The following is a 27395-nucleotide window of genomic DNA, read 5'->3' as shown; positions in this document are numbered from 1 at the left end:
TTAACTTTTTGGGGGATTAATATTTTATTAATGTTTTGCCCATAAAATATAGAGTCAATCCACTTTACAATATGTTATGTGAAGCTTTTTTTTTTGCCGTTGACGTAATAAGGCCCAATATTAAATGCAAGGATTATTATTATTATTAATATTATTGTATTTCATCCGAAGGATGGCACCTCCAACAGAGCAGCACTCCCCCAGCAGAGTAATGGAGTGTTAGTCCTGACATGGGGGCTTGAACCCACAACCTTCTAACTCAGAGGCGAGAGTGCGACCAACTGAGCCAAGCTCCAACCTGTCCGATCTTCCTCGGTAGCTGTAGCCGCTCACTCACTCACTCCTGCAAACAGTGTTTCCCCATTTATCCCATCGACGACTTCAGTTAATAATGTGATCAGGGTTCCAGTCATAAGTAACCTTTAACTTGTTCCATTTACTCTTGAAGGGTCTCCCCTTGATGGGAGCGGTTGACTTCAGGATCACGGAGTGCTGGAGTGAAGCCCAACGGGTCACTAAGTGTAGCTGGATTGATGTGTGCAGCCACGCAAGGCCCGAGACCATCAACACTGATAAAACTGCTGTCCTTTGGGTCCAGATACTCAGATTAGTCGCTGTTGATCACTCCCAGCTCTGAGCCAGACCTCAAAACCAAACACCACCTCAAATGAATCCCAAGGCTTTAGCATTCCCGGTCTCTCTCCCAGCTGAGAACGCTGAGACACGGAGGTCTCGTGGATGGGTGGATGGGATGTGTGGGGGGGGGGGTTGGTGGGAGGATGTGGATGATTCAAAGACGCTCAATTTATAAGCCCTTAAGATAACCTGTGCCCCTTTCCACAAACAAACACTCCACTTTTATTTTGGTCAGCCGGGTGTCTGACACACACCACTACACCAGACTGAGAGTTCCACGTGTGTGTGTGTGTGTGTGCGTGTGTGGGTGCACGAGTGCATGCATGGGTGGGTGGGTGGATGCGCTGGCCCTGGGGCTCGCAGGTGCAGATGTGTGGGTGGGTGGGTGTGCAGGAGTGTGCATGCGGGTGGGTGGGTGGGTGCGTGTGCTTGAGATGGGTGCGCGTGTGGGTGTGTAGGTGCCACCTGGACATGGAAATTTCCCAGCGTTTTCAAATACAGTAGCAATCAGGAAAGAATTAAGTAACCCTCAAATAAAACCCACGGCAATTTTTGGGTGTCTTGTCGTGGGAAGCAAAGCTTCCTGTGACAGTCTCCAAGGAGCGGAGGATTTCTCTGAACACTTGTCGCTCTGCTGACGTACTAGGGATGTTTCAATGGCTGTCTGGTGCCTTGATCCAACTGCTGTTGCCTCTGAGTCAGAAGGTGTTGGGTTCAAACCCTGATGTCAGGGCTTTGAGCTGACAGTATTGGCTGACCTTCCAGGGCAGTGTTGTGAGAATTGTTAAACCGAGGTCTTGTCTGCTTGTTAGGGTGGATGTCAAGCTCTCTGGGACGCTGCCCTGTGTGAGGGGCGCTATATAAATGCAAGTTGTCGTCGTCGTTGTTAAAGATCCCACGGCGCTAGTTGAAAAGAGAAGGGAGTTTTTCTCTCCCGGTGTCCTGGCCAACAAATCCCCCGGAAAAAATGATCGCTCACTTCACAGCCGTTCGTGAGACACTGCTGTGCCCAAAATTGGCTGCCGCGTTGGTCTACAGAATGCACAGTCGCTACACTTTACAGTAAAAATCCTGTGAAGCACTTTGAGGCTTCATTATAACAACAACAACTTGCACTTGTTTAGCGCCCTCCACGCAGGGTAGCGTCTCAGAGCGCTTAACAGTGGCGGAGCCTGACTCCGAGGCGAGGTGGGGGTGGGGGGGGGTAAGTGACTGTAAGCACGGTCGAAGAAGAAAGCTTTCAGGGAGGACTTGAAAGAGGGGAGAGGGGGGGCAAGGCGGAGGGATTGAGGGAGAGAGTTTCAGAATTAAATGGTAATAATAATAATAATAGGACTGGATATTGGAGCCTTTAAAAACTCCCTTCTCTTTTCAACCAGCGCAATGAGATCTTTAACATCCACCTGAACAGGCGCAGACCGGAGCTCGGTTTAAGGTCTCAATCGAAGGTCAGAGCCATCGGCAATGTAAAATCCGAGCTCACGGGAAAAGCTTTTCTCTCAGAAATATACCTTCCAAACAAACATCAATGACGCTCAGAAATCCGCGGAATAATCCGGAAAAGCACTTTGCTGTGAACTAGTTTTGATTTGATTTTTGATGAAGGACTAAAAATAACAAGAAGTGCTTACGTACCAGCGAGAACCTGTACGACTGCCAGAAACTGCACACAGCACAGGCACAAACTGTTCCAAATCCGGCTTCACCACCATCAACACTACACCGTCCAGCCCGAGTGCCCTCGGTTCATTTCCTCGCTCTCCTCACATGAGGTTTCATGACACGTCGCTAAATCATGCGTTCTGCACCACCTCGAGACAATTAGACCAAAGAGGAGTTGAGTAGAACTTAAGGGAGTCGTTTCAAATTTTGGATGAGGTGTTAAACCAAGGTCCCGTCTGCCTGTTCAGGTACCTGTTAAAGTTTCTACGGCGCTATTCGAAAAGAGAAGAGTTTTTTCTGGTGTCCTGACTGACAATCCCCTCAGCAAAATTGGCCATGTCACTCTATCTGGGTGTTTGGGGGACTTTTCTGTGCGCAAAATAGCTTCCGTGTTCGACAACGAAATACATGGTCACTACACTTTACAGTAAATACAATATAGTATAATCAAAATTGACATTTACAGAGCGCCTTTCACATCAGGTGATGTCTGAAGGTACTTAATAATCCTACCAGGGCTCTTCAACATTGAGGGGACCTTGCCGAGGTACACAAGGGTTTAAATAGGGGCAATGTTAGGGTGGGGAATCTGGGAGGATGAGATCTGTTGGGTCGAAGGGCCTTCTTTCATCCAAACTGATCTTGTGACCGAAATGCGGCAGCCAATTGCCAATTGCACACAGCAGTGTCCCAGTGTGGATTGACTGAGGCAATTTTTTTTTGAAGGGATTATTACCCACGGAAATTGATCCGCCAATCGACTAACAACCGGTTTCTACTTACTGCACGGTAAGCAGACAAATACACCACAGGAATCCACATGTAAGATGTAAAGATGTCCTCAACACTGTGAGCCGAAGCCCCCAATGGTAGAGTGGTCCTAGTTGAACCACTTAAAATGGTGATAACTATTGGGATACAACAGGGGACTTTCAATGTCTGACTTACTGCATCCACATTGAGTGAGTGTCAATAGATCCAAGTCAATGGAGCGAGTTGGTACAGTGGCTTTGGAGACAGCTGGTTGTTTATAGAGCACAGAGCCGGAAGAATTGAAGAAGAGTTAGCAGTGCGTGGGCAAATACAGTGCAATGGGCCAATTATCTGCACCTTAATTAGAAATAGAAAACAAGAGCTCCATTTCAACGAACAGAGGATTGAAGTCAGGATCCCAAACTGGACAGGTATATTTACACAGCACGGTCACCTCTAAAATAGTCCCTGTCGTTGTGGAGTCTGTTTGATCTATAGGGGGAGCTCTGGGATGGCACCCTGCGTGAGCGTTGTGTCCTATAAATGCAAGTTGTTGTGGACGGTCTCAGCTTTCGAGCCTGTGCTGCCTATTTACAAGTCATGTCAGCTCTTTTAACCCCTTTTCCCCGCATTTTTTTCCCCTACCTCTGACGCTTACATTTGCCACAGAACCTATCACGTCAAAACATCTCAAAGTGCTTTGCGGATAATTGCTCTCAAGTAAAGGGACTGTGAATTCGAAGGCATATGTGCACAGCAATTATAATAAAAATAATAATCTTTGCAATTGATGCAGCGTCTTATCATGTCGTTGAGACATTTCAAAGCTTCATAGGATACATCGTAAAGTGCAGTGACTGTATATTTTATGGGCAAAATGCAGCAGCCAATTTGCACACAGCAATGTCCCACAAACAGCCAGTTTTATCTGCCGGATTGTTGGCCGGGACACCGGGAGAGGGAAACTCCCTTTTCTTTTCGAATAGCATAACAGGATCTTTAACGTCCAACTGAACAGGCAGACGGGACCTCAGTTTAACGTCTCATCCGAAGGACGGCACCTCTGACAATGCAACACACCCCCAACACTACATTGGAGCATCAGCTAGACTATGTGATTCCAATTTCCGACGTGGGGCTTTAACCCACAATCTTCTGACTGGAGAGCGAGAGCGCTAACTGCTGAGCCAATGCCCACAAACAGCCATAAAGTGAATGAACAGTTTACCTGGAGGATTGATGGCCAGGACACCAGAAGAAACTCCCTTCTGTTTTCCAATAGTGTCACAGGATCTTTAACGTCCAGGTGAACAAGCACAGACAGGGCCTCAGTTTACTGTCTCATCTGAATGATGCAGTGCTGCCCTGGCATTGCCCTGGAGTGTCAGCTCAGTGTCCTACAGTGGGGCTCACACCCCAACTTTCTGACCCAAAGGCAAGAATGCAGCCAGGTGAGCTAAGCAATCCGAATATCTATCTATTTATCTCTATTGATGCATCGCAGTTGCTTATTGACCTGAAGCCCCCAATTCCGACACCTATACCAGCTTTTCCAACACCTTTTTTTTCATAGAAGCTAAACACAACCTTGTCCTCTCTCCTATAAGACCCATGGTGCTTATTGACACAACCGCGCTCACATCCCTCCTTCCCAACCACACCACGGATGTCTTAAAGCACTATTCCTACCTCGTCCAAGCAGAACCAACAGAAGTCATCACATTGGAGATGTCTCGAGAAAGAGAGAGTCGAACAGCATCGACCTTTAACCTGCAATGTAAACAAGAGAAGGGTCAATATCCTCTCCTGGACACAGTCCTAGTTCTGCTGTGTGACTGTGTGCATGTGGCAAAGTCCTTAGAGCTGCATTGGTGCCAAACATATTGCAGTGAACATTCCTATTCCACTGATTGGGAGCTTTAGATTGAGGGGCGCGGAGGCGGGAGTCATCAAATCATCTACTGGGGCGATCATTAACCACCACTAGAGGGCAGCTTCCTTACAAATAACACTCAATGAGATGATGATTCTGGAGGACGTAAGACAGGTTAGACAACAAGGTGCACCTGTAGGATACATTTCCCAAAGGCTAACGTATGTCTCAAAGCTCTTTACATGGATCGGGAGGGAGCAAGGTGAGAAATACTCAACACTAGATACCTTATCTGATACAGTCAAGATGTCCGCAGTAAGGGGTCATGTCTCAAAATCTAGGTGGGGGGAGATGGGGAGTGGAGGAAGAGTGGGCCAAATGGTCTGCTTCAGTGTTGTAAATTTCTTTGGTTTCAAGCGGGTGAATAGTTTGGACCAGCCAACCAATTTAGCCAGAGGATGGTTTACACGAGGAGGAATAATAATAATCTTTGCATTTAATATAGCGTCTTATCACGTTCATTGAGACGTCCCAAAGCACTTCACAGAATGTATATTGTAAAGTGGATTTGTGGGCGAAAATAGTTCACATAATAAAGTAATTGTTTGGCCAGAAAGGCCGGCAGGTGGTTGGGGCAGTTTCATTGGGAACCGGGTGCGTATCTGACGGCAGGGAAGCTAGAGGGGAATGATGTGAGAAAAGGCGGGGGCCTGGGTCAAGAGACAAGAGTTTGGGTGGACTGCGGTGGCCCCTTCCAGTCCTTAACACATCTCCACATTCCAACGTACTTGTACTCCTGCTTCCGAGAGGTTCTTCAGAGCAAGGAGTTTGTTTGACTTGTGGTCAGTTGACGTGGTAAGGAAGCCAAGAGCTACAAGAAGATACTGACATGAATCAATATTCTCCTCAATGTTCACGGCCAGACTCTAGGCTTTTGTTCTGTGGTTCTGGGTCATTAATGGCCGATTAATTGAGCGTTTAATGGGACTAAAGAGTTCTAGGTCATGAGATCATTGGATCCACAGCATGGGTGTGGGGGAGAAGAGTATTCAATCAAACATCTGTCATGATGGAGACATTTAGTGCCATACAATGGACATGAGGATCATCTATATTTAATGAGGGTTACCTCAAAGCTCTCACAGTGCATGCATGGCATAAATATCGTTGCTCCAGTCAAGAAATCTCTCTCACAATCTATTTCTACAAAACAGCACAGATATACTTTTTCCATATCTCAGGATTTGTTTCTGTTTGGAAGTCACTGCTCCTCTGGGTTACCCACTCCTCGTTCCTCCCAGTATCCTGTCTCACACCCTCTTCCGCCACCTCACTCTGGATTCAACAACAACAACAAGATTTCATTTACAGAGCGCCTTTCACGTCGGGAGGACATCCCAAGGCGCTGGACCCGAGCAAGGGGGAAATGGTCAGGGTGAGGGGAGGGAAGGGAGGGAGTGAGGAGGGGGTAGAGAGTCGAGAGGGGAGCTGAAGGCACGGTCAAAGAGGAAGGTCTTGAGACCGGCCTTGAAGGAGAAAAGGGAGGAAGCGGCGAAGGCACTGGGGGATGGAGTTCCAGAGCCTCGGGGCTGAGAGGCTGAAGGCCCGGCCACCGATGGTAGGGTGGTTAGGGCGGGGGATGTGGAGCAGACCAGAGCCAGAGGGACGGAGGGTATGGGCAGGTTAGTAGGGGGATAGTAGGTTGGAGAGGTAGGAGGGAGCAAGGCCGTGAATGGCCTTGTAGGTGAGGATGAGCATCTTGAATTCAAGACTCTTCCTCTTCAAACTCATTCTCTCCCAGGACCTCAAGATTGTGCAGCTCCTCTCATTCACTCTTCCCTCCCTCCTACACTCTGCAACACTCCTCACCTCCCTCACTCTTCCCTCCCTCCTACACTTTACAACACTCCTCACCTCCCTCACTCTTCCCTCCCTCCTACACTTCTACACAGGCTTTCCAACCATGACAGAATTGGATGTGTTGGGATGTGAGGTCCTATTTTGCGGGACGGTATAAAGGTTGGACCATCCTATTGTGGTCCTCAACCGAGAGCACTCTGCCTTTGGTTGGATTACAGCACTGTCAAGTTTCTCCGACACTGAACGCAGAGAGATGCCTTTGCAGGTAGTTGCCTAAGTAGCCTGATGGCTGCTCCTCGGCCTTTTTCCTCTTGCTTTCATTCAGTGAGGCAAAGGGAACCGAGGTAATAGTCCATTAAAACAGGGCGACTGACATGACTGCATTGCACACAAAAGAGCTGAGCTCTCCTTCCTCTGAAGCACTGCTGAGCACAGCCCTATCCAGTGGGTCACCTCCCTATTGTGCTCGCCAGACTGCTGGAAATTGAAAACCATCAATTAAACCCACCGCGTGTAATCTTCCATAATACACCGGTATTTCGGACCTTTTGAAGGGTGTTCAAAATCCCCCATTCATTCAGAGGAAAGAAGTGGCTTTAAGCTGGCCACAAAGCTTTACGGATGATCTCGCTAGACCTCAAACGCTGAGTTGAGTCAATGAAGATTGAATACAAAATAAGTTCGACAATTGTAAATTACCATATGGGGCAATGTTCAATCGGAAATGTCTGGGGCTTTGCTTAAATGCCGCAGGTAATAACTGCAACACGTGCCGTTTAATCCATTCTCTTTCCCCAAGAGAATTTTCTACATTCTTGCAATGATAATCATTCTCCGCCCTCTCCCTCACCCGGACGGCAAGCATCGTCAGGCTGTAGACCGTAGGAAGGGAGGAGTGAGGGACCTGCAGTGGTGTAGATCCTCACCCCCCCACCCCACTCTCCCCACTGCTCCCACCGCCCCACCCCCTCCCTCCCGGACAATTTCTGCCCCCGCACTCTGTCGTCCCACCCACCCCCAAAAAATAATAATTTCCACAACTTTTGTGGGACGCTGCTGTGCGCAATTGCTGCCGCGATTCGCCCATAAAATATACAGTCACTTCACTCTACAGTATATTCTCTGAAGCACTTTGAGACATTTCAACAATGAGATAAGGCGCTATATGAAATGCACGGATTATTATTATACCCAGGTTACAAAATAATAAAAGCTCGATATCTGTGAAGACACCAACTTGAGTAAACATCACCCAAACAACCTTGAAATTAAGTGTTTACTGATACATAGAATACATCAGAATATACAGCACAGAAACAGGCCATTCGGCCCAACTGGTCTATGCCGGTGTTTATGCTCTAATTGAGCCGCCTCCTGCCCTTCCTCAACTAAGCCTTCAAAGCATAACCTTCTGATCTTTTGGTCCCTCACTCTTCCCTCCCTCCTACAATCTACAACACTCCTCACCTCCCTCACTCTTCCCTCCCTCCTACACTCTACAATACTTCTCACCTCCCTCACTCTTCCCTCCTCCTACACTTTACAACACTCCTCACCTCCCTCACTCTTTCCTTCCTCCTACACTCTACAGGACTCCTCTCTCCTTCGAATCTTTCTTCCTCTTAAGCTCTTTTTCTGACATTGCCCCTCACCGTGAGCCTTAATCCTTCACTTAGTTGAACATCTCGTCTCTGATAATGCAGTGTTTTTCCAGCCCTGTACAGGGCGGGAGATGGGGACAAAGGATCTTCTTGGGAGTCTGAGCTCAGTCCTGAGGGCAGGTCTCCCATTAGGTCCTCTGCAAAGCCTCGCTCTTCGCAACATGGGTTGCAAATTATAGCTAATGGGAGGCTGGGAGTCTTTCATTCCCCAATAAAGAATTGACAGCTGTCTATGGACATTAGCGAGTCTGGTACAAAAGGTTGTTCCCATTAAAGAAAAGTGATGCCATTATTCAGTCTTCATTGCATATTGCACTCGACTTAACGACACCCTACACTGTGGTGGAGCACGCACTGCATTAGAAGGGTCAAGGATTAATCACTGCAACCCATTATTCATTACAGTCCCAGAGTCCTTGATGTGATGTGACAGGGCTGTTTCCATTAGGGCAAGGACCACAAGGGAGAAAATGGTGGAAAATGATGAACCCCAGAACATCACGCGCAGAGGCTGCAGTAACGCATTGACCAAAGCCATCAGTGCAGTCACTTCAGACTCCGGTCACTTATGGAGTCCCGTAGCGTGGTAGTTAGAGCACTCTCCGTAGTGAGCGAACCCTAGTTTGATTCCAAGGTTGGGCCAAATCTTTGGTAAGTATCCTTACTCCACCTCCTCGGTTTACCTAGCAATAAGTAGGAACTCGGTTGTTAGGAGATTGTCAGATCGCTTTCTGGGTGGAATAATACCTCCCACCTAAACTTTGTCCATCAATCAACGACTGTTTGTGGGACACTGCTGTGCAAAATTGGCTGCTGCATTTTGCTCACAAAATACACAGTCAATCCATTTTTTTACTACATTCTGTGAAGCGCTTTGAAACGTCTCAATGACATGATAAGACGCTATATGAAATGCCAGGATTATTATTATACTAATAACGCAACGCAGCTCCTCTACACTGAGAAGATGGCGTCTTGTGGAATTTCACTCCATCTCTCTCCCCACACCCCACCCTCTGTTTACATAGGGATGGATGAACTCCAGAGTAGATGTTAATCAACTGTGTCTGCCCCCACCTCCAACCTGCCCTTAACCAGGTGGTTTGGGAGTTGAGTTCATGGAAAACATAGAAACATAGAGACAGGAGGAAACCATTCAGACCCTCGAGCCTGCTCCTCCATTCTATAAGATCATGGCTGATCTGTACCTCGTCCAATTAACCGCAATTGGCTCTTAATATCCCTTAATACCTTGACCTAACAAACATCTATCTACCTCAGATGTGAACGGATGCAGCATCCACAGCCTTTCGGAGGAGAGAGTTCCAAATGTTACATGACATGACAAGGCACTATATCAAATGGAAAGAATATTGTTATTATGAATAAATTATGTTTTGTTGGAGTCCCCTGTACCAGCACCGTATCCCCACTTCACTTCACCGAAGAACAGATTGGAACACGGGATATGAAGGGGTTTTGGTATCGAGGCCCCTCTGCACATCTCATGTGTCCAATTATCTGAGACACACACTAGCCAAGTCTTAATAATAATAATCCTTGCATTTGATATAGTGCCTTATCACGTCTTTGAGACGTCTCAAAGGGCGTCACACAATAAACTGTAAAGTGAATTGACTGTATATTTTTGCGGATGAAACACAGAAGCCAATTGCGCACAGCAGTATCCCACAAACAGTCATGGATCGAGTGACCAATCATTATCTTTTTTTGGGGAGGAATTATTACCCCCGGAAAAGTGATTCGCCAATCAACTAACAACCAGATTCCTACTTCCTGCTAGGTGAACAGAGGCGTGTGGAGTAAGGAAACTTGCGTAAGGTTTAGCCTTCCACCTCACAAGCCAATAACGCCCCCACTCAAATGCAAGCCAAGCCAGAGAGCGAGACTGCCCAGGCCGACACCAATCTGACACCAGACTGTTGGAGAACACATCCTCTCTCCTCCTGCTTCCCGCTGAGTGATACAGGAGCATCTCTGGCCGTCAAAAGGAACCACAGACAGCGCAGGTCAAACTTCCTTTGTAACCTAAAAACGTGACCTCAGGCAGAAAGAAACGAGACTCTTTGTATTCACAGAACAAAAGAGCGTCCGTGTGCTTCTGATTTGCAAATGTGATTCTTTCCCGTTTCCTCCTCTGAAGTCTCCTGTCTGGTTCAGCCTCGCCCAGCCATCACGTTCGGGCTGAAAGTGATACGATGGGAATTCGAGATATGCGCCACCGCTCATTATTGTCGGCGTATCTCGAGCCTTCCCTGTCAACGAGACGCTCTTTGTGACGGGCAAAGAATAGATGCATTTGGTGCCCTGGGGAGAACTCCTTATCACACTGAATCGTCTCACAAAAGGGGTTACTTATCAAACTGCAGACTGAGTTTCAGGCAAACTAATCTCCCTCCGGCAACACACCCGACACAGTGTGAGATGAACGGATTATCGATCTGCCGATCTGGGGAGTTTGTTTGATGGCGGGGAGTGAGTGAGAGAGAGAGAGAAGTTGGCCTGGAAGCCAGGTGAGCCCCAGTTATCGTTAATTTCCACCCCTAACTGATCGGCGAGAGAGACGGGTTCATTCAGGTGCCAGCCTGGCTCAGTGGGTAGCTCTCTCGCCTCTGGGTCAGAAGGTAACGTGTTTAAGCCCCACATCGCTTCTTGGAACTCACTCGACTTAGGCTGACACTCCAGTGCAGCGCTGGGGGAAGAGCGGCATTGTCAGAGGTGCCATCCTTTGGATGAGAAGTTAAACCGAGGTCCCACCTGCCCATTCGGGTGAACGTTAAAAATCTCACGGCTCTATTGGAAAAGAGAAGGCAGTTTCCCTCTCCCGGTGTCCTGGCCAACAATCCCCCAGATTAATTGATCATTCACAAAGTGGCTGTTTGTGGGATTTTGCTGTGAGCAAATTGACTGCGTTGTGGTTCACTGCTGGAGTCTAACCATCTAAAAGCAGCATAGCTTGCCATGGAGAGCAATGGCTGGCAAGCTTCCCATTGCTTGGCTAGCTAGGACCATCCTCGCCGTTAAAGCAGAATAAAAGCACCGATCATGGGCAGTTAACTTCATGGGAAGCTGGGGAATTTCTCCTATCATCTGGGCAGTCTCCTTTGTGACAGAACATAAAATACACAGGATTAAACTTATTTTATGCCAAGGCTTGTTAAAACTGTTGGGCCTTTTCCCCTCCACCCCCTCACCTCTCTTGAAATTTACAGCCCCTCTCCTGAAGCGCTGACTCCATGCTCAGATACCAATCCCCAGTGTCAAACCACCTGCCAAGAATAATAACCAAGAATAACTGATACACCTTTCACCGTCAGGAGGATGCCTCAAAGAGCTTCACGCACTTTACTGCAAAGTGTAGGGACTATGTGCTTTGCAGGCAAAGGCGACGGGCGATTTGCGCACAGCAACATCCCAACAGACAGAGAAAAGAGAACGGATTTTCCCTCTCTCCCGGTGTCACTCACTGGTCACTTGCTGCCTGGTTGTTTGTGTGACGCTGCTGTGTGAAAATTGGCTGCTGCATTTCACCCACAAAATACACACTTTACAGTATCCTGAGAAGCGCTTTGAGAACGTCTCAACGATGTGATAAGGCGCTATATCAAACGCAAGGATTATTATTGTTATTAACAGAAGGAAATTAGCAAAACCGTATCGCAGACACCCTCTATTTTTTCCTGGTTTCACAGCTCTGGTTTTGGAGACACATTGAGGTTATCTCCGAGGCCGCTGTAGATATGTGGAGTCTGGGACGAATGCCCCGTTATTGCTGGAGGACCCACTCTGCATGGGGTTTCCTTTATGAGCCACTCTGCGAAACACGAGACACTGGGAACTTGGAAATTGACAACTGTTCAGATCTGCCAATACAAAGAGCACAGATGTGTGAAATGACCTGGTAGCAAATCAATAGCCGACTCGTATGACAGTGCGGGAGCGATCAGTATTAGTCAGGCTGTCATTTCAAACCCTTACAGCAAAAGAACTTCCAAACCCCGCTCGCGTCTGACCACAAGACAGCTGTCGAAATCACTCCCTGTGCAAACCCACCCCCATCCCCGAGTCTAATCGCCTTGAACCGACACCTTGAACCGGCGGTGAGAAAAGCCACATCAGTGTTGCACAGATTATCCGGAGCTCGAGAGAGATAATATGACAGCCTTGTACTATCTGGGGTGTGACACACGGAGAGGTGGGTCTGCTCGGAACCACGCTGGTTCAAAGATTTTTTATTGACGCCTGGCACCGTCTTGCACAGTCCAGGAAGTCCCCAGATTTCAAAGTCTCTGCCTCAAGACGTCCCTCTGTACCAAGACCTCCCTCTTTGACTGCCCACCACACAGCCCAGGTGATCAGCCAGTACTGTTAAGCGCTTTGGGGGTGTGTTCCTGACATGAAAGGCGCTGTCTTAACGTCAATTATTATTATTGTGTTATACACACAAGGCTTTAGTTTAAACGTCTCGATCAGAAGTTGTGGGTTCAAGCCCCATGTCTGGACTTTGAGCTCACAGTCCAGGCTGACACTCCAGCGCAGTGCTGGGGGGTGGGCTTTGATGCATTGTCAGAAGTGCTGGTCTTCGGATGAGACGTTAAACCAAGTCTGTTCAGCTGGATCCTGAAGACATTATTTGAAAAGAGAAGGGAGTTTTTCTCTCCCTGTGTCTTGGGCCAACAATCCCAGATAAAATTGGTCACTCACTTCGCAACTGCCTACAAAGGCACAGACACTGCACTTCACAGTACACCCAGGGACGCAGCTTTGAGCCATGGTGAGGACGTGATAAGGCACAATATCAAACACAAGGCTCATTATTTTTTTTTACCAATTATTAATTGTAAGGGCGAGCGTCAGGCTTGGAATACCCAGGAGAAAACGCTCTTCCTCTGGGAATTGAGAAGTGTCCAAACCAGAAGGATCCTTTTGGGGGTTGGCCGGGTGTGTCTGACTCGCGCGGTAACCCGTCACCGTTGCTTAAGAGCATCCAAACCAATCTGAGATTTCCGTGCATCATCCCAGCTACACGTGGAAATCCCGGAGATAAGCTGTTGGAATTGGACGCTCACTTTCCCTCTCTCTCCCTGGAACGATGCATCCTGCTTAATTAATTCCTGAGAGTACTAGGCGCAGGTTGACAAGAGCCAAGGCTTGGGGACCCCAGAGCGTGTGCGCTGGGGGTAACTACTGGAGTCTAACCAGCTAAAACCCCATCCATTGCCGTTGGTATCACCGTCTCAACCAGACGTTGTGGGTTCAAGCCCTCACTAGGAACCACCGCTCTTTAGGGCTTGGGCTCGTGGGCTTAACGGGGAGCTGGAGAGGGAAACAATTAAAAAAAAGGCTGCAGAGTAAATCGCTGAAGCTAATCAGCTGCTTGTGGCTGGGTAATTGCTTGTGGTTGCGAGTGGCTTGAGCTGTACAGTGGGGATATCAGGCGATTGTTTGAGCTCGGTTCATAGAATTAGTCACCATGATTTTTTTTTGGGGGGAGGGGGGTCAAAATTACTGAGAGGAAAGAGACTCAATAGAAAATCACATTAGATTATCACGGCGACGGATAAAGACTATTAAGACGAGGAAGCTCTCTCTGCGAGGCTCGTTCCTGAGTGTGGAGTCACGCTCAGGCTTCATATCAATCGCGCCAGACACAAGCCGGATTATAACCAAGGTCGACGACTGCCAGACGAGCCTTTGGGGATTGTTAGCCTCAGCTCGGCCGAGAGAGAGAGGAGAGAGAGCGAGGGAGAGGAGTGAGAGAGCGAGAGAGGGAGAGCGAGGGAGAGGAGAGAGAGAGAGAGAGAGGAGAGAGAGCGAGGGAGAGGAGTGAGAGAGAGTGAGAGCGCGAGAGGAGTGAAAGCGAGGGAGAGGAGAGAGAGTGAGAGAGCGAGAGAGAGAGGAGAGAGAGCGAGGGAGAGCGAGAGAGAACGAGAGTGCATGCGATGCTGTGAGTTGAACAGAAACACTAAGAAAGCAGTGCAGGACTCGCGTCTGAATCATTGCCCGTCGTGTCGACGGCGTCTCGGAGCGGGTTGCGAATAATCTCGGCCAAGCGGACCCGCGACCAAGTTCTGCCAGCGCTTCGAGCCGGCCTCGGCCGAGCGAGCACGAATCGGCTGCTAAGCGTTCTCTTACGAAACGCGCAGTCACTACACTTCACGGTAAAATCCCGCGTAAGGGCTTCGAGACATTGGCCACGTGAAAGGCGCCGTGTTATTTACAGTGACGTCCTAACTATTTGGGGTTACTAACCATCCCTTACTCCCGGTCTACTCCCAACAGTCTCAACTGGGCTTAATTTCCTGCTGTGGTGTCTCCTCGCTGTAGCAGTGGGTTAGGAGGTGCTGCCTGAGACCTTATCACGTGGAATATTTTGGTTACCTGCTCCGCTCGTGTTGTAAAGGACTCTTTGCGTCAGGCTCTGTCTGAGCACACGGATGTCCCTTTGCTTTGTGTTGCCCTCCCTCTCCCCCTGACTCTCGGGGGTCGGTCTCCTGCCACTGCCAAGCCCTCTGGGACGTTACCCCGCCTGAAGAGCGCTGTGTAAATGCAAGTTGTCGTCGTGGTCGTCGTTGTTACTCCAGTGCAGTGTTGAGCCGATTCGAGCTCAGTCTCTGCACTGAGAGTAAACGGCAAGTCAGTTTTTATTTGGCGGTTGCGTTGAGTGATTGGAAGAGTTCTGTGCTGCTCCTGTAATACCTGTAGGTTGTGACCTAGCACCGATTGGTAACACAGCTCTCTCTGCAGCCTGTCAGTGTGTTTGGCCTAATTACCGAGAGCTGGTGCCAGCGTTTCTCACCCAGTCTCCAGTACACGATAGTCAATCAAATAGCTCTTGGCTGGAGAACAGGGCCCAGTAATGAATTTTGCCAAACAAGAGAGCTGCTCGAGCAGAATGCATAATATTGCTGATGATCACTCCTTTGGAGCATCCATGTTCATTTCGTGCCCTTAAACCCCTCCACCAGACCGCTGTGATCTCCTGCAGTTCTACTTCCCTTCTACACGCCCCCCCNCCCCCATTCTGCCTGCTCCATATTCCCCCAGCCCCGAGCTCTTAGACAACCACCCCTACTCCATTTAAAAAAAACTTTCCCTTGACTCCACCTTTGCTCATATCTCGTACAAAGTGTGTATTTTGTAGGCAAATATGTCAACCAATTTGTTCCAGCCAATGTCCCACAAACAGCCATGAAGTGAGTGACCGATTTTATCTGGGGGACACCGGGAGAGAGAACCTCCCTTTCACTTTTTCAGCAAAGTCATGTTATCCTTAACGTCCACCTGAACAGGCAGATGGAATTTAGTATTAAAGTCTCATCTGAAGGACGTCACCTCTGACAAGAAGCACTCACACAGCACTGCAGTGGAGCGTCATCGTAGACTGCATGAGTTATTATTTGAGCCTTATTTGAACTCACAACCTTGTGACTCAGAGGCGAGAGTGCTACCGACTGAGCCAAGTTGACACACACTCACACACATTCTCTCACACACACACACACCTGCAAAACCCTGACACACTGAACTTTCATTATATTTTATGAAACGAAAAGCTACGAAACTTTTGGGGCCGACAATTGCAACTCCAGTAATTGCCTACGACATTGAAGAGCCCTCCGCAAGTGAACCTTGACTGAGAAGCCAACAGATTTTCCCTCCCAATTGCCAGTCAATGCATTTTAATTAATATCCCCACTTAAAAAGGGGTCTCGAGAGGATTTAATTTAATGTAGGGCCTAACGGTGAGATGAGGACGAGATTCTTTGGGTAGTCATCGCTGAATCCCAACTGAATTAAAATGTCATTCTTCATGTTAATCATGTTGTGTTAAAAAGGACGGCATTGTAATTCTTAAGCAATGGGTTTAGTTCTACATTTGCATATCGTATGTGGGGCAGAGAGTGATAACTGGGATTAAAGTGTCAGCCTGGCTCAGTTGCCTCCAAGTCAGAAGGTAGACACTTCAAACTTCACATCGGGACTTTAAGACTCATGGTCTCGGCAGTAATTCTCCATCAGATATTAGTGATACTATTAATAATAATCCTCGCATTTGATATTGCGCCTCATCACGTCTTTGAGACGTCTCAAAGCGCTTCACAGAATACACTGTAAAGTGAATTGACTGTGTATTTTGCGGGCGGAACTTGGCAGCCGATTGCGCACAACAGCGTCCCACAGATAGTCGTGGATTGTGTGACCAAATTATATTATGGGTGGCCTCAGTACGTGACCACAAAGACTTACTGGTGGCTGCAGGGCTAGTTTCTAAAAAGTACTTAGTCAATTCTCTCAATGTTTTTTCACTTACTCCTGTACATTTGCCAGACCACATTTGAGAAAACCCTTTTTTCATGAAACCTTGCCCAGCTCGTAACAAGAACCGCGCAGGAAATTAAAAACATTTGAGACGTGCATTAAACTTATTATTATTAGGGACGAGAATTATTGGTGCAGTTGTTAATCGGCTCGATGGTTAAGAGCGACGAGGTGAACCAACTTGCGACTGCTCTTCGACTTCAAGATCCTCTCACTCGTTTACAAATCCCTCCACGCCCTTGGCACCTCTCTACCTTTCTGACCTGCATACCCCCCAGTCCAACACCAGCTGCCTCCGCTCGGCTGGCTCTGGCCTCCTGCTTGTCCCTTGCGTTCCATCAACGTCCACCGTGCTTTCAGCCTCTACGCGCCCCCCCCCCCCCAAACTCTAGCACTCTCTGCCTCAATCTCTCCCTTTCTCTTTTTGAATAGCGCCTGTTAACATCCACCGGAACAGGCAGTTGGGAACCTCGGTTTAACGTCTCATCTGCAGGATGAAAGCACTTTCAGAAATGCACGCAACAAAGCTGGGAAGTACACAACCATCAGGGCTTTGCATCTACCTGGAAATAGTGAGGTAGAAGAGTTGGTACCTGTCATCACAGCAGCTCGATTTCAGAGCGAACATATTGTCGCGTTTCAATTGAAGAGGGAGGAGGGGGGAGGGAGAGGGGAGAGGGAAATTATTTTGTTTCTATAGAAAGCAATCAACTCTGTGACCACATATTAACTCAAATTTGGCATTGGTTTCGCAACCTCTCCGTCACTTACTCACTCCCTCTGTGTCAAACGATATCATAATCTACTCTTGTAACACGAATCAAAGAAGTCAAAATAAAGGCCTACGAGACGAAGAGGAGGAGGAGGGAGAGCGGAAAAATACATCTTTAAAGCAGAATTGATATCCCAACCCTTCATTATCTTTATCTCCCGTGTTGAGTGAAACTGCTTCTTTGCAGCTTAATCTAATAATAATAATAATAATCCTTGCGTTTGTTACAGCGTCTTATCACACCGTGCAGATGTCTCAAATCGCGTTACGGGACTTCGCTGTGACTCGGTTTCCTTGGCAATCGCGGCTGTCGTTTCGCTCACAGCAACTTCCCCACAATCAGCCATGAATTGAGCAACTGATTTGATTTGGTGGATTGTTGGCGGGGAGAATGGGAGAAACTGCCTCCTCTTTGCGAATCGCGCCGCGGAATCTTTAACGTCCGCCTGAACAGGCAGCCCGGGACCTCGGTTTAACGTTCCCACCCGAATACGGCATCTCCCGACAATGCAAAGCTCCCCCAGCGCTGCACTGGAGTGTTGGCCTAGACGGAGTTCAAGGTCCTGACGTGGGGCGTGGACTCACACCAACAAACCACAACTTTCAACTTGCCTTTCATGTGAGAGAGTCTCTCGGAGCGCTGACTCAAGGGGCAAGAATGCTACCACATGAGCTCGTGTAGCTACCGCAGATCAATCACCAAAGCAATGGCGTCAGCCTTTAAACATTCGAGATGCTGCCCTGGTTGAAGGCGGTGTCTAAATGCCTAAAAGTTTCTGTTGTGTGTCCCAGTGAAGCAATATGACCTCTCACTCATTTTCAAATCCCTTCATGCCCTCGCACCTCCTTACCTCTCTGATTTGTTTACCCCCCAAACCCCCACCTGCTCCTCTCGGCTGGCTCCGGCCTCCTATTTGTCGTCCCCCACCCACTCCATCATCGGTGGCCGTGTCCTTCAGCCACTACGCCCCGAAATTCTAGAACTCTCTCGCTCAATCCCTCCGCCTTTCCCCCTTCCCTCCCCACTTTCAAATCCCGCCTAAAGACCTTCCTTTTTGATCGTGCTTACGGTCACCTCCCCCCCTCCCCCCGGCTCGGGGTCAGACTCCGCCACTGTCAAGCGCTCCAGGACCCTATCCCACGTGAAGGGCGCTATACAAATGCAAGTTGCTGTTGTCTCGACAAAACGATAAGGCGTAATATCAAATGTGATGATTATTATTATTTCTTTTGTTAAATCTCTCTCTCTCTCTCTCTGTGTAGTGACAGGCTAAGCTCTCTCCCCTATTGTAGCTAACAATGACTCGCGGTATTAAAGTCATGTAATTTGCAATGTTTACAAAATTGCTAATTGCCATTTTCACAAACTGGCAAAGTCGGGCAGTATTGCACACCTTGCAAAACGCTGCTGAGCAATTACCTTCTCTAAATGCACACAAAGACAAAGAGAAGAAGAAAGACAGAGAGAGATACAGAGACAGAAAGAGAGATACGTACACACAGATATAGAGAGACAAGAAAGACAGAGGCTTGAGACAGTGAGATGCGCAGAGAGGGAGAAATATACACACACACAAGAAATAATCATGCTCACGCAAAGACAGAGATAGACAGACACACACACATACACCACCAAAGACACACACATGTATGCAGAGAGAAAGAGTGAGAGAGACACACAAAAACACACACAAAGATGTATACAGAAAAACACAAAAAGACACGTAGAGGGAGACAGATACATACATATAATGATTTACTGTATACAGGAAGAGAGGGACACACACACACAAAGACATATATATGAGAGAGAGTGAGTAAGAGAGAGACAGACACACACACACACACACACACATATATATAGATGAGAGAGAATGAGTGAGAGAGAGACAGAGACACACACGCACAGACATATACAGATATATATATAGAGAGAGAGCATGCAAAAGACAGACACACACACATACATAAAGACATACATGAGAGAGAGAGAGACAGACAGACACACACATAGACATGTATGAGAGATAGATAAACAGACACGTAAAGACATTTATGAGAGAGAGAGAGAGACAGACAGAAGACACACGCCAGCATCTCAAAGAAAGATAGGATGCTCAGAAAAAGCCCATTACTGGAAAACAAAAGGGGAGGAGTGAAGTGGGAAGGAAGAGATCACAAACTCACGTCAATGAACTACACACACAACCAGGCAGCTAATGGCTCATTACCAGGCTGTACAATGCCGGAATTAGACGCAGAGCGTGTGCGTTAAACAAAGGTCATCTCAGACTGGTTCGATCTCGTCTTGATTACATACCGGTGAGTAAGAGAAAAAAATATATAACGGGCTCCATTGTCAATTAAAAATGTAATTAAATAGCATTGTAGCAGTACTGTAGTGGCAAGATTTTCTAATTTAAAATCTAATTACTTCCTAACATAACAGCCAATCTCGGAGCGGAGTAGGGTACCATTAAACTGACACCAATTTTCACCAATTAATTAAAACCTCTCTTCCCCTCGTTCTCCCTCGCTCTCCTAACCTTCACTGCCTATAGGTATGGCTGTCGGGTCTTGCAGTCTGTGATCTGGCCTCACTGCTCTGCTCCACCATTGTAGTCCATCTACAACCTCCCATCCGCGCCCCCAAATCCCACCACTGTGTGGGACATGTAGGCAATTTTTGGTCTGACACACACGGAAACTCGTCACCGTTGCTTAAGAGTCTCCAAACCCAACAGAGAATTCCATGCATCCCATCTACACATGGAAACCCCAGAGACGGATTGTTGGAATGGAATGGCTCCCTATCTCCCCTTCTCTCTCTCCCTGGAGGGACACATCCTGCTTACCTAATTCCAGAAACTATTAGGTTTGGTAAGAGCCAAGGCTTGGGGACCCCAGATTGGGCATTGGGGTAACCACTGGAGTCAAACCAGCTAAAACCACATAGCTTGTCAATAGCATTGCCTGGCAAGCTTTCCTGCTGCAATGACCCGTCCCCTTAGGCTTGCAGGGTGAACAGGAGCTGAGTGAAATGACTCCCTGCCCCCAGTGACTGCTATATCAAATGCAAGTAGTAGTATTATTATATCACAGCGTCAAGTTATTTTCTAAATGTGTCCAGTGTCCTGACCTCAACCACTTTTCCTGAATACCTGTTCCAGTCATTAATTACCCTCTGGATGGCAGATGAGGGCTCAAATCCCGCTCTCCTTCCACTGAGCCACGGTATGTCAGAGGGGGAGGGTAGAACAAACATCAATTTACATTTATATAGTGTAGCACCTTCCATGTCAGGCTCCAATGAGCTTCAAACAGCTGCCTGGGGTTAGGGATTCTTACGCAATGTTTTTGCATGTGTCAGACACTTGGCTGTCAAAAAANGGCGTTCCCAATGCACTTAGGCCAAGAGGAGCGAGATCACAGAATTGGGTCGGATGAAGAATGCCCTTTGGCCTGTCTAATTTCATCCTTCCTTCCTTCCAGCCCTACTGTCATACGTGTCAGCTTGGCTCAGTGCTCGCATTCTCTCTCTATGAGTTCAAGTCTAAGCTAACAATCCCGTGCAGCGCTGGGGGGCTGTTGCATTGTCGAGGTGCTGTCCTTCGGATGAGACGTTAAACCGCCATCTCATCTGCCTGTTCAGGTGGACGTTAAAGATCCCGTGGCTCTATTCGGAAAGAGAAGGGGTTTCTCTCTTCCAGTGTCCTGGCCATCGATCCTCTAAATAAAATTGGTCACTCACTCCATGGCTGTTTGTGGGACACTGCTGTGTGCCAACTGAATGCCACATTTCACGCACAAGATACACAGTGAGTCCACTTCACAATATATCCTGTGAAGCGCTTTGAGATCTCATTAAAGTGATACGAAGTTATATCAAAGGCAAGGATTATTATTATTATATCACTGTCATAATTAACCTCTGGATAAAGAAATACTTCCTGGTATCTGTCCTGAAATTCCCTTTTGTGACTCTAAACGCACATCCTCTTATTTTGTCTTCATGGGAATCATAGAATTATACAGCGCAGAAGGAGGCCATTCGGCCCATCGTATCTGTGAAAAGAGCTATCCAATTGAATCCCACTCCCCCACTCTCTCCCCATAGCCCTCATCCTCCCCAAAAGTGTCTTAATACATCCTAAAGTATTATTCTGGGTTTATTCTGGTTTATTTTGAATCAATCCCATTTAAAATGTTATAAACCTCTATAAGGTCCCATTGTAAATATCTCTTCGAGACTGAAGAGCCCTAATCACTGCTGATAGTAGTTCATTTCTATAACATTGAGGACCATCTGTGTGTCACCATGGGTCAATCAGTACCACTCCCGGTTCTGATCAAACGGTTGTCAGTTGGGTTCAAGCCACCCATCAGAACTTGGAGCCCATATAGTCTAAGGCTGACACCCCAAGGGGGGAGAGCCCTATATTGTCAGAGATGCCTCCTTTAGATAATAATAATAATCATCATAATAAAAATAATATTCCTTGCTTTTGATACAGCCTTACCATGTGTTAAGAGGCATCTCAAAGCGCTTCACAGAATATACTATAAAGTGGAGTATGTTTTGTGGGTGAAACGCGGCAGCCAATTGCACACAACAATTAGATAAGATGTTAACGGACGGCTTTATCTGTGCCTGTTCAAGTGGACGTTAACAAGCCCAATGCGCTACTTAAAGAGAGAAGCGAGTTTCTCCCAGCCTCTTGGCCAACAGATTGGTCATTCACCTCATTGCTGTTTGGAGGACATTGCAGTGCGCAAATTGACTGCCACGTTCAACTACAGATTGCACAGTGAATGCATTCACAGTATATATGCTTTCTAAGTGCTTTGAGACGTCCTTTTAATATGAATTACCAGGATTATTATTTGAATATGCAGTCAATTCACTTTTACAGTGTATTCTGTAAAGCCCTTCGAGACGTCTTGAAGATGTGATTAATGCGCTATATCAAATGCAAGGATTATTATTATTTGTCCTCACTGCTCTCCTGTGCACTGTCTCGAGAGGCTAAGAAGCCCCTAGAAACGCAGGAACATCAAACAAGGTTACAACCCACTTCCCCCCACCACCCGTTTTCTCCCCCACTTCCCCCGTTCCCCCCACTCCAACATTGTGTATTTCCTTATTATCTGAATTCCAGCCTTTTTTTTGACAAGTCCTCTGGGAACTCCCAGAATCTCAGGAAGCAAAGGCTCTCAAGACATATAACTAACCCCGAGGGAGACTGGAACAATTTGCAACTCAGACAGCAAATGTCAAACTCCTTCCTAACTTAGCTCTTGTGAGAATATCTCGGAGCATTTATTAACATGAAGCCAACCATGACGGTGACTAACGCTCACAGATTGCTAACAACGTCCGTCTTTTCCGGACAGCTCTTTATAATGGGATTTCCCGAGTGTCTTCTGCTGACAGAAAAGCATCCTCGGCATCTAGTGAGGTCACCGCTCGACTGGCTCCGGCCGCCCGTTTGTCCTAGTCCCCCTCCGCTCCGCCACCTGTGGCTGTGCCGTCAGCCACTGCGCCCCAAAACTCTGGAACTCCCTCCCTTCCCACTAAAGACCTTCCTTTTTGATGGTGCTTACAGTCAACTTCCCCCCCTCCCTCTAGTCTCTCCAGGCCCAACTGGTTCCTCTCCCCCTCACCCCTTCCCCCCCCCCCCAGGACAAAATTATATTTTCAACTCAAATTTACTGACTGAAGAAAAACAGGAGCGAAGGGAAATTGCCACCCGCGATCTCCTACAAATACACCGTCACTAGACTTCCCAGTGCTCGGCTCACTCTCGCCTCGGGAGTCAGAAGGTTGAGGGTTCAACAACAACAAAATTACGTTTATAGAGCGCCTTTCACGCCGGGAGGACGTCCCAAGGCACTGGACAGTCAGGTGTCGGGACCCAAGCATGGGGGAGGGGTGGTGTAGGGTTGAAGGAAGGCAGAGAGGTGGGAGGGAGACCAAAGGCACGATCGAAGAGAAAGGTCTTGAATCCGGCCTTGAAGGAGGCGAGGGAGGAAGCGAGGTGAAGGGACCGTGGGATGGAGTTCCAGAGTGTGGGGGCAGAGAGGCTGAAAGCCCGGCCACCGATGTTAGGGCCGGTCGGGCAGGAGACATGGAGCAGCCCGGATCAAATCCCATTTCAGGACTTGAACTCACATGATCTAAGATGACCACCCCCCATGCAGTGCCGGGGGTGTGTTGCATTGTCGAGGTGCCGTCCTTGGGACGAGACGCTAAACCGAGGTCCCGTCTGCCCGCGTACAAATACACAGTCACTCCACTGTGCTGTATATCCTGTGAAGCGCTTTGCGGCGGCCTCCTGACATGAAAGGCTGCTAGCAAATGTCAGGTTTATAACATCTTTGTCGGCATTTTCCTCTCCCCTCCCCCTAGGCTCAGGTGCCCAGTCAGTAGTATAAGTAATAATCCTTTGATATCGCGCCTTTTCGCGTCGTCGAGACGTCTCAAAGCGCTTCACAGGATTCACTGTAAAGTGATTTTTGACTGTGTGTTAAGGCGAACCGGATGCCCATTTACACACAGCAATGTCCAAAAGACAACCATGAAATGAGTGACCAATTTTATCTGGGGGATTGTTGGCCAGGACATCGGGACACTTCTCTTTTCGAATAGCGCCGCGGGATCTTTAACGTTCAGCTGAACAGGCACAAACGGGACCTCGGTTTAACCTCTCATCCGACAGACGGACGTCCCATCCTTATGTCAGAAAGTACTTTGAGATGTCCTCCAGATGTGAAAGGCACTGTGTACGTCTCAAGACCCTCCTCTTCGACCGCATCCTATCCTCCCTGCCCTCAACCCTCCCTGATCCCAACCCCTTGGCTTGGGTCCAAATCCCTGACTGTCCAGCGGTTTGGGATGTCCTCCCAACGTGAAAGGCGCTATACAAATTTTATATTGTATTGTATATAACTCCATTGGAAGTAACATCAAAAGATCCAGAGAGGAGATGAGGAGAATGTTTTCATACGCAGCAAGTTGTGATGATCTGGAACCCTCTGCCTGAAAGGGAGGCGGAAGCAGATTCAACCATACCTTTCAAAAAGGGAACTGAACTGTACATTTACTGGAAAAGAAAAAAAATTCCAGATGTATGGGGGAAGAGGGCGAGGGAGCAGGACTGATTGGGCAATTCTTTCAAAGAGCGGGCACAGGCACAATGGGCTGAATGGCCTCCTTCTGTGTTGTAAGATTCTACAACTCTAAGCGAGAGCTCGTCCTTGCAGACTGCTGTGCGTTGTCAGTTTCAGCCGTCGTTGACAAAGCAGTGCACCCAGCCAAGACCAAAGTACACTAATTATTCCTTAATTATGGATCCAGTGCAATTTACTGTCTTCCCGGGCTTTCAATGGCTGATTAAATGGAAATGCAGACACGTTTACACAATGCAAATTGATCGGGGCAAAATATACACTTTTTGGTCAATTTGCTCGTTAACAGAAATCCTGTTTCTATACGTCACCCACCCCTCCCATTACACTGCCCCCCCCCAACACACTAGGGTTGAGGTATTGTGTCATTGGGGCAAAACGTACCCGATCTTGAGTTCAGCCACAAACTGAGCAATAACAGTAACGTTAAGACACACTCATCAGAGAAACAGCCATTAATCCAACATTCTTCTCCAGTAACTGACAGCGTAAGGGAAACATGGGGAGTTTAATTTGTTTTATATACTTGGCCCCAGGTTACAAAATACCACCACCTCACCATGCACACCGGTGACTGTAAGGACATCATTTGGCGTCTTCTACACGTAAACGTACAGATTCAACACCTGGTTCTCAGGCCCGCCTTGTTCCGGGGAAAGGCTAGATTTCCAGGGCCGACCATTTTAGATTGAATGTCAATCCAAAGTCAGGCAGGAGCCTCACTACTGAGCATTCAACCTTGCGTTACAACAGCAACAACATACACCATATATCTATTATGTATTGTCTTTCATGTCGGGAGGACAACCCAAGGGTATCGACAATGAGGGGTTTGCACCTGAGCTGGGGGTTGGGATCAGAAAGGGGTGGAGGGCAAGGGGGTGGGAGAGGGTTGGAGGAGGGAAGGTAATCAAAGGCGCAGTCGAAGAGGAGGGTCTTGAGTTGGGCTTTGAAGGAGGCACGGAGGGGGTAAGGCTGAGGGTCTCTGGGCTGGAGTTCCAGAGACCAGTTAAACAAACTGGAGCTTAATTAAAAAAATCATTAAAGCAAACGTGAACCAATTTCATCCTCCTGGATGAGTAGAAAACCAGTCACGTGGCTCTCCGACTATTCCGCTCCATTACTCAGGTTTACTAGCTGCTCGCTGATTTTACATTCCAATGGTTTTATTTTCAATAAAAAATGTGCTCCCGTGATTTACAATGGCTAAAATCCCAACTTGTTGCCTTAAACCTTTGGACAAACCGGGCAAGAGTGGTTAGGATGTGGGACGCCCTACCGTGGAAGAGGCAGAATCTATATTATTAATAATAATAATCCTTGCATTTGATACAGCGTCTTATCACGTCTTCGAGACGTCTCAAAGCGCTTCACAGGATACGTTGTAAGGTGAATTGACTGTATATTTTGTGGGAGAAACGCAGAGGCCAATTGCACACAGCAGCGTTCCACAAACAGCCGTGGATTGTGTGACCAAATTATTATTATTTATTTATTATTTTTGAAGGAATTATTATCCACGGAAAGCGATCTGGCAATCAACTAACAACCGGGTTCCTACTTACCGCTGGGTAAACAGAGGCGTGTGGAGTAAGGTTTCGCCCTGCCCGGGAATCAAACCCAGGTCATTCTCTTGCGAGACGAGTGCTCTAACCACTGAGCTACAGGTATAGACTGGGTTGGGGCGGTGGGGGTTGGGGGGTGAAGGCAGCTAAATTGGAATGAAAGAATTGCTCGTGAGGGACCCGGCACAGACACGATAGGCCACCGAATGACGTTCTTCTGTGCAGCAAGTTTTTACAATTCTTTCCCTGACTCAACAGACACAACCTCCCACTATTGGGTGAGGGCGATCAACAAAATGCTTATGAGGGATATTTTCCATTTACCGCAATAGGCGTCTGGCGATTGTCGGTTTCACAGCCTCCAAAGTTCAGCCAGAATTGTCAATCTCACTCCGAGAGGCTACAGGACGGCCAGTGTGAGGGGGAATGGAGAACGTCAGTCTGGTACAGTAGGGGGCGCTCTTCTGGGGTTAGGCTTTATCGAAGCAGGGTAGAGGGATCTTTACTGTGTCTCTGACCTGAATTGGGCACACATTGGAACAGAGAGTGTAGAGGGAGCTTTACTCTGACTCTAATCCTGACCTGAGAGTGTGGACGGACGCACAGTGTAGAGGGAGCTTTAATCTGTCTCTAACTCGTGCTGTAGCTAACAGTGTGGATGCCGACACTGACACTGTCCAATACTGATCTTGACGAGCAAAACGATTCATCCAAAAAATATTCTGGTTGAAAGGTATGATTTCAACCCGTTTTACCCGCCCCCCCAAGAAAAACACCCTCCGCCCCATCCCTCCTCCTCCCGCTCATCGCCACAATCTCTGAACATCCATGTAACAGGATTAGGGACTACAGCGCAAAACTGAATCTCTCTTCAGCTCACAGCAAAAAATCTGATCATCTGCAGCAGACTGGAAATCAGCGAAAGATTACACCTCCTCGGATAGCTTCAAACCTTCTGTTTATTCCCGCCGGGGATAGGGGCGGAGGGTGTGTGGGGGGAGAAGAGGGAGAGGGAGCGTGGCAAGAAGAGAAAAAGAAATAAGGAGAAGAGAAAGAGGAGGGGGAGAGAGAGAGAGAATAAG

The 27395-nt window shown here is 47.8% G+C and overlaps 1 protein-coding gene across 1 annotated transcript in view; it reads right to left on the bottom strand.

The window, feature by feature from the left end:
- The window catches only part of sema6bb (sema domain, transmembrane domain (TM), and cytoplasmic domain, (semaphorin) 6Bb), a 115264-nt gene that overhangs the window by 73989 nt on the left and 13880 nt on the right, over window positions 1–27395 (bottom strand). The window contains exon 2 of the mRNA XM_042342838.1: window positions 4741–4821. The gene's annotated coding sequence lies outside the window, so the exon portion shown is untranslated. The remainder of the gene's footprint in view (window positions 1–4740; window positions 4822–27395) is intronic.

This window comes from Callorhinchus milii, unplaced genomic scaffold (assembly GCF_018977255.1).
Source record: "Callorhinchus milii isolate IMCB2004 unplaced genomic scaffold, IMCB_Cmil_1.0 Scaffold21, whole genome shotgun sequence".
In the NCBI taxonomy this organism is placed as follows: Eukaryota; Metazoa; Chordata; class Chondrichthyes; order Chimaeriformes; family Callorhinchidae; genus Callorhinchus; species Callorhinchus milii.
Note: the sequence above shows the minus strand (reverse complement) of the source record. Positions and strands in the feature narration are given on the sequence as shown.